Below are 11931 nucleotides of genomic sequence, written 5' to 3'. Positions count from 1 at the left end.
TGACCGTGTCCATGGCGCACGCACACGTTACCCGGGTGTGTCCACCGCGCACGTCCCTCGGCCGCCAGCAGGAGCGAGGCGCCCACCCCCGCCGCCCCGCGGACGGACCCCGAACGCACGACGCTCAGGGAGGGAACGGGCCACGAGAGGCCACACGGGGTGTGAGTGCGCCTGCGTGAAACGTCCAGAACGGGCCCATCCACGGACGGGAAGGGGGCTGGGGGGCGGGGGGGCGGGGGGAGGCAAGGGGATGAGGGGCAGGGGGCCCGTTTCCTGGTAATGAAATAAATATTCTCAGAATGGCTGTGGTGCTGGCTGCACAGCTCGTAAGGGCTGAGTGGTAAGGGCGTGAGTCGCGTCTAATAAAGATAAAGCAACCTGTAAGCACTCACTCCCACGAAGCTGGAAGTGCCATCCGCCGGCGAGGGCTGGGTGGGGAGCGCGCGAACGGCCGCCGGCGGAGGGGTGCGGTGCGGCCACTTTGGGAAACAGCTTGGCGGCTCCTTGCAAAGTTGCCTGTGGGCCTTCCCGGAAGGGCAGGTGCTGCCGCGTGCTCACCCGAGAGAGAGGCGTAGAAGTCGTTCCCAGAAGCTTCCACGAGAGTCTCCAGAGCGGCTCTTCGAAAATGGCTCCGGGACGCCGGAGGGACGCAGGCTGCTCACCAGGCCTGGGACGGGCCGGTCCGCGGCGGGCGGTGGCGCTGCCTGACCTCCTGGTGTGTTACAGAACCGCACCAGGATGGCTGTCCCAGGCGTTTTGGGGAGCGGGCCTGTGATCGCAGGCGGGTGAAGTTCAGGCCGGGGTGTCACTCCCTGGCGACTGGGGCGCTCTGGGGGCTCCCGGGCTGAGCGGGGGGGGCCGCTGGGGCCCTCGGGGGGCTCACAGGCTGAGCAGGGCAGGGCGGCTAAGGCCGCCGCGTAAAAGGCTTTGCGATGGGGACGCTGCTGTCTGTAAGTTATAGCTCCGTGGACATCCGACTTGGGAAGGACCATCGGTTGTCACTATTGGCGCGCGTGTGGCGTGAAGCCTGCTCACAAGGCCGGGCGTGCAGAGCTCTGAAGCAGCCGAGCCTCGCTCACCTCACCGCATCCACACCTTACCTGGTCTCCTGCGTTCCGGTTCAGAGACCCCTTACCTGGCCCATATCATCGATTCGTTAACATCCACGTCCGGGGCGACAGCGCCATGGAACAAAGCACATTCGACACACGCGTCTTCTCCCAAAGGCACGTCACAGCCTTCTGGTGGTCGGGAACGCTCGGGGGGGGGGGGGCCGGTTTAAAACTGAATCACCCAGAAAAAGCACCAACATGCAAAACACACGCACTGAATAAGCCTCCGAAAGGGCGCTTCTCTCCGAGCAGAGCTGAAATGAGAAGGCCGGGTGTTGCCGTCGGAGACCGGCGGTTTTGCCGGCCTGGGTGTGCCCGCGAGGGGCCACAACGGCGCCGGGAGGGTCAGTTCAGGATACATTTGACAAATCCACAGAGAGATTTTATACGTAAGTTTACAGACAAAGACACATAAACGTTAGCGAGTAGGTGAGTTTGTAAATCCAGACTCTATAGCAAGGATCTAGCAAAATTTGAATCTACGCCCCCGATAACGTGGCCGCTGGCCCCACGTGGCTAAGTTTACGTTAATCACGAAGAAGTGAAACGGACGGTTCCGAGTCCACCACGCTCCCTGCGCACCCTGGCGGCTCCGCAGTCGCAAGGTGAGGAGGCCGTGTCCGCGGTGGTGGGAAGTCCCCGCGCAGGGAGCTGAGGGACAGCTGTTTGTGGCCATTTCCTGTCGCTGTTCTGCTTCGCGGGCCCAGAGGCCCACCTGCCCGCATCACCTGCCGGCTGCGTGTTCTCGGGCCTCCGCGCGTGTGGGCAGCTGTGGCTGGGCTGGGTACAGGGGGTCATCCCGCTGCTGGTAGATGGGTGTGCGTGCGTGTGCGCGCGCGCACGTGTGTGTGTGTGTGTGTGTGTGTGTGTGTGTGTGTGTCGGGACCCGTGGAGAGGAAGAGCGGGCCCTGCGGCTGGACGGGGCTGAGGAGCAGCGCTGCTGGGAGTGTGTTAAGTGTCGTTCCAAAGGGGTGACTACAAGGAACAGCATCAGGGGCAGAGGGAACAGCAACCTTGGGCTGAGGGACAGGGTAAGCGTGGTCTGGGCTGGACAGGGTTTGGGGTGGGCGGCCGCACAACAAGGAGGGAAGCACGCAGACCCTAACCAGCAAGACTCTGGGGTGCAGGAAGTGCAGGCAGTGTGCCCCTGGCTGGGGGTGGGGGGCCGCCGGAGGTCATGTGCAGGGTGAGCCTGGAAAACGCACAGCAGCACGGGGAATCGGTGGGGGGGGGGGGGGGGTGTGGAGAAAGCGCAGCAAGCTGCCAGGGGCCGCTGAGAGGCTGCCCTTGCGGGGGGTGCAGCGCACGGGGCTGCTGACCTGTGATTCCTCATTCCGGGCGGTCTTCTCGGTAGTGGCTTTAGTGACATAATTTATACACCACGATTCACCGACATATGTTGTACCACTCAGTGGTTTTTAGTACATTCACAGGGTCCTACAATTCCAGAACATTCCATCTCCCCAAAAGCAACCCCATCCCCATCAGCCATCACCTCCACCCCCCAGCCCCTCCCTTGGCCCCCACGGACCCCCTTCCCATCCGTGGATGAGCCTGTTCTGGACGTTTCACGCAGGCGGACTCACACCCCGTGCGTGTGCCCTCTCGTGTCTGGTTCCCTCCCTGAGTGTCGTGTGTTCAGGGTGAGTCCACGGGGCGGCGGGTGTGAGCGCCTCGCTCCTGCTCGTGGCTGAGGGGTGTGGACATGTCGTGTGTGTCCGCTCACCCACTGAAGTTTCCACCCTTGGCTGCCACGGACGTGCGCCCCCGTCTCTCCCGCGTGGGCTCTGCACGTTCCCCGGGGGGGCTGCAGCATAAACAAGCTGTTTCTGCCCGGCTCTAGAGGCGTTAGGTATGAGATCACGGCGCTGGCAGTCTCCTCCTTGTGTCCTCACAGGATCTTCCCTGGGTGTCCCTGTAAGGGTCAGGGTGACCCTCGTGACCTTGTCATAACTCGATCACCTGTGTAAAGACCCTGTGTCCCATCTGGTCCCCCCAGCATTCCTGTTTTGGGGGTGACTCTCTGCCCGGCCGCCCCATCTGCGTTCCCGCCACTGCAGTCAAAGGCCACTGTCCGTCCACGGATGCGCCACACCGTCTTTACTGTTGCCATCCCTCGGCCTCCCGTGTCCTCGTTCTGTCCCACGACCCCATCGGGACACCGCGTGAATCGGGTTCTCACTCTCCTTAGGCCCCACTGGGCTGACACGCTTTCTCCACCTCTTCTCCGGTGGATGCCCCGGGCAGGCGGTCAGGAGGAGGACTGGACAGGCTTCCTGCAGGATGTCCCCCCCGCCGGGTTCATCCCACGATGGCTCTGAGCGAAGTGTCTGGCTCATGCCGTCACACCTGGGGCCCCCGCTGCCCACGAGGTTCCTCACCCCCGACGTTGACCTTGGTCTCCGGCCGGGTGTGCCGGTCGGGCTCCACGCGGTCCTTGTGGGCAGGGGTCGCCGTGTGCAGCCCACGCAGAAGGGTAGGCCAGGGGCCTTTCTGTCAAGCTGCTGGCAGTGGGGACACAGACCTCTGCCAGGCACTGGGCCTCAGGAAGGTGGACAACAGACACAGACCGAGGGCAGCACACATCGGCAACTGTGACAGGCCCCCACAGGAAGTGGCTGCCGGAGACAGAAAGGCAGGAAGGGGAGGCCACATCTAGTCTGGGGACTCAGGCCACGAGTGCACAGGAGGGAACCCCAAAGGCCTGTGTTGGGTTAGATCGTGGTCCCCAAGCAGCGTGTCCACATCCTGACCTCTGGCAGCCAGAAACGCAGCCGTATTTGCAAGTAGGGTCTCCACGGACGTGATACGTTGAAATGAGGTCATGGCGGAGCAGGGCGGCCCTGATGCAATGGCTCATGTCCTTGTAAGAGGGAAATGCAGGCAGGGACGCAGGGAGAAGCTGTGTGACGACTGATGACGGGTGGGGGATAGGGGGAATGTGGCCATGAGCCCCGGGGCACCAAGGTCTCCGGCAACACCAGAAGGAGCCACCCCGCCAGGCCCCACGCAGGGGGAATACTTGAGTGTCCTTCTCTGGAAACCCGGACCGACTGTGGTCCTTGGTGACACGGCCACAGGAAACCTGTCTTGCCTGCGATCCTGCGGGGGCTGGGCGGGCGGAGTGACGGCTGTGAACTGATGGGGCAGCTCGCTTCCTCGGTCCTGCAAAATTCATGAAAAGGAAGATGTCTCGATTATGAGGAGGGAACGTGAGCCGGGCTGTAAGCGATCCCGTGGCCACCTGTTCACCTGCCACCTGCCTGTCCACAGGGTCACGGGCACGAGGAGACCGCAGCCCCCATCGCCCCCTCCCCTGTGAGGAGCCCCCAGACTCAGCCGTGTGGCAGACCCAGAAGAGCCCAACTGGTGTCAGCTGGCCGGTGTTGGGGACGCCTGTGGGTGTCACCCTGGGAGTTCCTGGCGGGGAGGGGTGGATACTGCTCAGCCCCACAGTGCCCAAGACGCCCCCCCCCCCCCGCCCTGAGAACGACCTGCCCCCAGCGTCCTCTGCAGTCATGCTCCCCAGAGGTTGGGCCTCCACATTTTGGGAGACATGGGAAGCCAGTTCTGGAAGGATCCAGGCACAGAGGACGCTGGGACTCCAGGACAGAAGGCAGACTAGCCTCAGGTTTCATAACAGGCACCATGTGAAACCCAGACTGCGAGCCTCTTGCTGGAGGCACCACGGCATTAATAGTTTATGGTGGGAAACAGATACGTGATCCCTGTGGGCAGCACCAGCCCCAGCGGCCTGAGGGCCACCTGCCCGGGCGAGGCCCCTGACAACCCACCCTGGGCCCAGGGCAAGGCCCGTCCGCGCGTTGGGCTGAACGCACTAGAAGGTGGCCAATGCAGAGGCCACCCCTTCTGGGCCTGGAGACACCGTGTCCCCTGTTATTGCCGTTTTGGTGGGCCAAGGTGTGGGGGCTGCGTGGGTGCTCAACCAGAGGGGTTTGGGCGAAGGCCTGTCACGCACCTGCAGGGGCTTCTGCTCCTGGCTGCCTGATGGCCGGGGGGGGGGGGGGGGGGGGGGCAGCCGCTGGCTCCAAATTCCTCAGCGGCTTTGATGCGTGTTTCTGCACAGCAGTTGGATGAATGACCGACGAGCACATGAAGACGCGCTCAGCCGTCAGGGAAATGCTAACTGAACCCACGGTGAGCTGGCGCCTCAGACCCTCAGACCCACGAGGGCAGATGGCGAGTGTGGGCCAGACTGTGGAGGCTGGAGCCCTCCCGGCGGGAAGTAAAACGCTGCGGCCACCGTGGAAAACAGTGGCTGTTCCTCCAGAGGTAAACCTGGAGTCACCAAACGCCCCAGACACAAAGGGCGTGAGAGTCCACGTGTGTGAAGCTTCCAGAACAGGCTCATCCACAGATGGGCAGGGGGCTGCTGGGGACGGCGGCTTCTTCTCGTTCCTGAGACTTTTGGTCCATGTTTTTTCTTACTGAACTTAAAATTTATGTATGTCAAATGCTTACTATACACAATTAGCCACGTAGAAGAAAACGAGAAACCAGCCGTGACAGCCCCCAAGCCAGCGAGACCTGCCTTGAGCCTCAGAGGCCTTCCCGCCAGAACGGGTCCTGTACCTGCTCGTCTCGAATGGGGGAGGCGCGCACACGCAGACACAGGCGTGCGTCTCACCTGCCTGTCCCGTGTACCGCGTGCGTGTTGATTCACACGCGTAATTGGGATCCCAGTCCGTGTGTGCTGAGCGCTGGCCAAAAATTACTACATACGGTTGAGGGTGGCCCATCATCACTCCCAAGTGTTGCAGGTCCGTGGGTTTCAGGCGGCCCTCCAGCCTTCTGTGTCCATGTTACCTGGACACATTAAAGCCCACCCAGCGGGGTTTAGCGTCCAACGTTGGCTCACGTCATGATCTCACAGTTCCTGGGCTCAAGCCCCGCGTCCGGCTCCGTGCTGACGGCTCGGAGCCCGGAGCCTGCTTCGGATTCGGTGTCTCCCTCTCTCTCTGCCACTCGTCTACTTGCACTCTCTCTCTCTCTCTCTCAAAAATGAATAAACATTAAACAATTTTTTAAAATAAATAAATAAAATAAACCCGACCTCAGCCCCCAGGCTCAGGTAGAAAATACTCAAACATAGCCTTGCCGCGGAGCAGGGGGTGCGCATCCTGGCAGTCAGCCTGGAGGTGACCGCTGCTGGTGTTTGGATGTTATCACATGGAGCAGGGGTTAAAAATTGTATTTTGTAGCTTTATTCTGTCTTGGCCAAAGTGAAACCCGTTTCTCCCTTCCCTTTATTTGGTTTCTGGATGATCCTAAAATTCCTCCTGAAACCATTTTTCGAAAGGATATTATGGCACAATGCACATATCATAACCTGTATCCTTTTTACAATTTCCGAGTGCACAGCTCAGCGGCGCTGAGCACACTCACGGTCCCGCAACCATCCCCACTGTCTGTCTCCAGAACTTTCCATGTCCCCAGACTGGGGCTCTGGAAAAACGCCATATTTTTTTTAAATTATTTTTTAATGTTTATTCATTAAAAAAAATTATTTTTAATGTTTATTTTTGAAAGAGAGAGAGAGCATGAGCAGGGGAGGGGCAGAGAGAGAGGGAAACACAGAATCCGAAACAGGCTCCAGGCTCTGAGGTGTCAGCACAGAGCCTGACATGGGGCTTGAACCCACAAACCGTGTGATCGGGACCCGAGCCAAAGTTGAATGCTTAGCCGACTGAGCCACACAGGCGCCCCAATGTTTATTCATTTTCAGAGAGAGAGAAGAGAGAGGGAGAGAGACAGAACGAGTGGGGGAGGGAGCAGGGAGGGGGGGAGACACAGAATCCGAAGCAGGCTCCAGGCTCTGAGCTGTCAGCACAGAGCCCGACATGGGGCTCGAACCCACGAACCACGAGATCATGACCTGAGCCGAAGTCGGATGCTTAACCGACTAGGTTTAAGCTGAGCCAGCCAGGCGCCCTGGGAAAACACCATCTTTAACTGGCACCAGTCATGGCTTCTGATGGTCGCACCTCCTCCTCCTGGTCTACCTGCCGCACGGGAGCCCGCCACCGCCCTCGTCCCGCTGGCGGGGCACCTCTTGCCCTGGCCCCTCACACTCACCGGCTGGCCTGGCTTCTCGTCACTTGCCGACGACTTACTAGCGGCCGCAGGCCGCGGTCAGCCCTGAACCCAGGCACTGCTCAGCACACACACGTTTCTGGCTGGCCCCGGCCCCACATTCGACAGGGGCCGTTACCCTCCCCAAGCACAGCTGGCCTGGGACCTGCCGCCTGTCCTGTCCGGTTCTGGGACCACCGGCCCCTCCCTTCAACCAGCCCAATGGCCGAGAGCCTTCCCGTCTGAACCACAAAGCTCAGCAAACAACAAGAAGAAAAGCCCAGAGGGACTGAGGTGACCGTCTTTCTTTCCCTAAAATCCAATATCCTTTTTTTCCTTTAATGTTTATTTTTGAGAGAGAGAGAGGGAGAGGAGGAGAGAGAGAGAGAGAGAGAGAGAGAGAGAGAGGGAGAGAGAGAGAATCCCAAGCAGGCTCCACACTGTCAGCGCAGAGCCCGACGTGGGGCTCGGACTCATGAACCCTGATATATTAACCTGAGCTGAAGTTGGACGCATAACTGACTGAGCCACCCGGGTGCCCCCTGGTGTCCTTATTTTTTTCAAAAGCAAGCTACATTTTGTCTTGCCCCTCCCCCCAAGCTTCTCTGACCACCAGGGCTTAACATTCCCAGACGTTCTCCTGGCGGAAAATTCTAAACTCAGGTGGGAAGAGCAGGCCTGGTTGGCTTCTTGTTTTCTTGGCGACTTCCTTTTTGCTGAAGATAAAATCGGTCCCAAGAATAAAAACGAACATACTGAGATACTCGTGTTTATCTCCAAAGCACAGCCTCTGGCCTCCGGAATGTTCTTGTGTCATTTCCAGATATTGTGTGGGGTTCCGGCAGACAGCGCGGACACAGCCGACAGAGAACAGGGCTTTAGAGACAGTTTGTGGTTATTTCTTCCTGGGAAACCTTGGTCTCTGGAACCTTCCATGGCGGTCCATTTACACCCCAGACTTGCAGAATTCAAACCGTGAGGGCCTCCCACCCAGACCCCGAGTCCCCCACAAGGCAGCACCACTGTGCCTGGACCTCAGCAGTGCCCCCGATGCTTTCTTATCCAGGACTTCCAGCAGGAGCGGAAGGGGGCCAGAAGGAGGGTTCGGGGCAGTGTTGATTGCTTTTTCGTTAATAATTTTCCTTGTTCCTCCCCCAGGACACCGAGAGGCTGCAGGGAGCCTGGGTGGGCCCTGGAGGCCCCGGGAGGGGAAACCGGCCCACATGCCTGGCATTCCTGCTCTGCTTCCACATTGTTTGTTTGTTTGTTTTAAATTACAGCCGGCAGGAGTTCCTTTCTCCTTTCAGATTCTGCTGGGACTTTTAGCAAGTTCTAGAACCACCCCCTGGCCCAGGCAGGGAACGTTCCAGCACCCTCCGGGCTACACCCCCCTCTCCCCACCCCGACACCCACACCGAGGATTATCTTTCCTTGGAGTGTGTGCATCTAGGCTGCACGTGCACCCTGGCCACGCAGAGCCCACGCCCAGTGTCTCTGGGCCTCCCCCGTCGGAACCGGAACCGCCACCCTGCGGGGAGGTGGGGGGTGGGGACGGCCCCGCCGAGGGCAGCAAAGAGCAGATTTCTGCCGCTTGGCCAGGCTGAGCTGCGGTGGACGCCGAGCCTGGGTCCAGGGGAGGGGGCCCGACCGTGGACGCCGGTGGACAGCGGCCAGCCTCCCTGGTGAGGAATCCCAGCTCGCTGTGAGGTGCACACGCCAGGCCTGTCTTTCCACGAAGTCAGCTTTATTCGGTCATGAAGCAAGGTTAGTGTCATCACGAGACGGGTTCGGGATCGGAACTCAGTGACATTTCACGACGCGTTGAACTTGGCTTCCTCGTGCACGGGCACACGAGGCCGGGCGGCCTGGGTCAGGTCGAGCTGGGTCAGCTTGGGCACAGGCTGCTTACTGGGTTCGAGCGGCGGAAAGTCTGTTTTGTTCAGAGGTCAGTCTGGAGAGTCTGCCAGTTTGTGCGAATCCTCCCCTTTAAGGGGATTTAATCAGACTTAGGCCTCGGCTGCTGGCGTCCCCGCCTGACGTGAGCCACCCCATCTTGATCTCCACGCAGGCCCTCGGGTTCCCGGCGGGATCCCACCGAGCCTGCAGCCCCGTGTCTGTGTCCCAGCGTGCAGTGAGTGACCTCCTCGGGGTGGGGGGGACAGCGGGCTGCTTCACTGCCCGGACCCAGACAGGGTGTCTATGCTAGGGGCACGGGGGGCACGCCTTGCAGAGCTCAGAGGTCAGGTCAGCTGGGAGCCCGCGACCTCAGGGGCGCTGGTGTGGGGCGGGGAAGGCCCCAGAGCCCCCCTGTGCGACCAGGCCTCCTTCTGGAAGGAAAAGTGGGGAGAAACGAGGTAACATCTCAGGCCCCCGTGTGAGCCGGATGGTTTTTGCGATGAGATGGTTCTCGGGAAACTGGAGATGCGGGGCCAGGCTCAGGCGCGAAGTAGGTGCTGGGGGTCCCGCGGCGGCAGCCCGCCCAGCACAGAGCTGCATGCGGGGGTTCCGGCCAGTGAGCCACCGGCGCCTGGGGTGGGGGGGAAGGAGAGTTGCTCGGAGCAGAATTCCTGTTTTCCTAAACTGAGGGTAAGTTCACATAATGTAGAATTATCCATTTTTAAGTGAACAATTCAGGGGCATTTGGTACATTGGTTATATTGTGCCACCATCACCCCTATCTAGTTCCAGCACATTCCATCACCCCAAAAGAAGCCCCTGTCTCATCAGCCATCATCTCCCCCCGCCCCCACGAGCCCCCTTCTCATCCGTGGATGAGCCTGTTCTGGGCGTTTCACACACGCGGACTCACACCCCGTGTGGCCTCTCGTGTCCGGTTCCCTCCCCGAGCGTCGTGTGTTCGGGGTCCGTCACTCCTGCTCGCGGCTCAGTGATGTGCGCATGCACGGGGGACACGGCGGTCTGTGGACGTGCGCGTGCACCGTGGACACGTCGTGTGTGTCCCTCCACAAGTGGGCGGGCATCTTTGGCTGCTGGGAACAGTTGTGAGCGGGCATCGTGGGCACACTTGCGTGTGCAGTTTGAGACATGCACACACGGGCGGCGAGTCTCTGCCTGGCTGTCTTCCACGGCGGCCGCCCCGTTTTACCGTCTTCCCATCGCTGCGTGGACGCGGCGCGGATCCTGGGGTCGGACCCTGGCCTTGGTGCCTGGTGGACTCAGGCCGTCGCCAGGCACCGCGGACCGCGTGGTGTGTTTTCATCGTTCGAGAGCTGGGTGCACCGAGAGGGCTGGGAAGCTGGACAAGTTTGGGCAGCCCCACGCGGCGCTGCTGCCTTGGACTCCGCGGGCTGGTAAAACCTGCCCCGAGTGTTCGCCGCACCACTTTCTTGAGCGTGAGGTTCGTGTCCCCGCGAGGCAAGGCGAGGCGCCAGGGGCCATGAGTGCTTGCTCTGTAGTTGCGCCCGGTGGCTTCTTCCCAGCGTTTTCTTCCTGAAGTGGGGGCATGGGGAGTGGGGGGAGGGGGAGGGCAGAGCAGGGATTCCCTCCCCCCTTCCCCCCCCCCCCCCAGCCTGCAGGAGCCCAGGCAGCCTCTTTTACCCTCCCCTCCAGGCCTCATCGCAACTCGGGAAACTGAGGCTCAGGCGGTCCCAGTCGGTCACTCCTCCCAGAGGTGGGGGATATGAAGCATCATCTGCCTGATCCTGGTTTCCAGCCACCTTCAGGGTCCGTCCGGGCACTGGCAACCCACCTTGGTCCCGTGGATTCCTGTGATGGTCTCACAGACAGTGGCCTGAGCTCTGCGGAGGCAAATGGTGTCCATACACAGCCCACGGTGTTTACAGCAGCTTCATTCAGAATTGGCCAAACTTGGGAGCAAGCGTGCTGCCCTTCCTTCAACAGGTGACAGATAGACCGCGCTCCATCCGGCACTAAAAACGGGCCATCGAGCCGCACAGAGACACGGGGGAGCCTCAGACGCACAGCACTCGGTGACAGAAGCCAGGCTGAGGAGGCGACACACGGGGTGGTTCCCAGTCCGGGATGCTCTGGACGAGGCAGGACCGCGGAGGCACGGCTGCCGGGGTGGGGGAGGGTGAATGGGAGGAGCACAGGAGTTTCAGGGCCATGGGTCTACTCCGGACGACACCGTGGTGGTGGGCAGGTGTCCGTGACATTCGTCCGAACCCACGGGGTGTGCCGCGCCGGGAGCGACCTCGTGTCCGCTGTGGACCGTGGTTCGTCACGTTCAGAGCTGGCTCACCCGTGTGACTAACGTACCAGGCCAATGCACATTGCTAATGATGAAAAGACACCACGGTGAGGGAGACGGAGGGAACTCTATGCAGGTTCTGCTCAGTTTTTTGTAACCCTCAAACTGATTTTTTAAAAAGCCTACTTTTGGGGCGCCTGGGTGGCTCGGTCGGTTAAGCGGCCGACTTCGGCTCAGGTCACGATCTCGCGGTCCGTGAGTTCGAGCCCCGCGTCGGGCTCTGTGCTGACGGCTCAGAGCCTGGAGCCTGTTTCAGATTCTGTGTCTCCCTCTCTCTGACCCTCCCCTGTTCATGCTCTGTCTCTCTCTGTCTCAAAAATAAATAAAAAAAAACGTTAAAAAAAAATAAAAAGCCTATTTTTTTTTTAAACAAGGATACTGAGAAGCAGGGCGTGGGTCCTTGTAAAGCGAGGTCTGGATGTGACACCGATGACAAAACGAGCAGAGCATCTGAACAGCTGTTTCTCCGAAGAAGCCATCCGGATGGCCACCAGA

The 11931-nt window shown here is 60.3% G+C and overlaps 2 long non-coding RNA genes across 3 annotated transcripts; one reads left to right on the top strand and one right to left on the bottom strand.

The window, feature by feature from the left end:
• Nucleotides 1–234: 234 nt before the first annotated feature.
• LOC132677919 (uncharacterized) lies at nt 235–8064 on the bottom strand. Its single transcript, XR_009609434.3, has 3 exons — nt 7962–8064; nt 1136–4277; nt 235–769 (listed from the first exon to the last, which is right to left on the bottom strand). It is a non-coding gene; the product is annotated as an uncharacterized LOC132677919 (long non-coding RNA).
• A 503-nt stretch (nt 8065–8567) lies between these two features.
• LOC132677915 (uncharacterized) lies at nt 8568–11676 on the top strand. 2 transcript variants are annotated; one of them, XR_013554387.2, is made up of 4 exons: nt 8568–8969; nt 9274–9336; nt 9888–10585; nt 10776–11676. It is a non-coding gene; the product is annotated as an uncharacterized LOC132677915 (long non-coding RNA). The 2 variants fall into 2 exon arrangements; XR_013554388.2 differs by lacking the exon at nt 9274–9336.
• Nucleotides 11677–11931: the final 255 nt, after the last annotated feature.

Source organism: Panthera onca, chromosome A2 (assembly GCF_046562875.1).
Source record: "Panthera onca isolate mPanOnc1 chromosome A2, mPanOnc1 haplotype 2, whole genome shotgun sequence".
Lineage (NCBI taxonomy): Eukaryota > Metazoa > Chordata > Mammalia > Carnivora > Felidae > Panthera > Panthera onca.
This window is presented reverse-complemented; position numbering and strand designations above follow the sequence as displayed.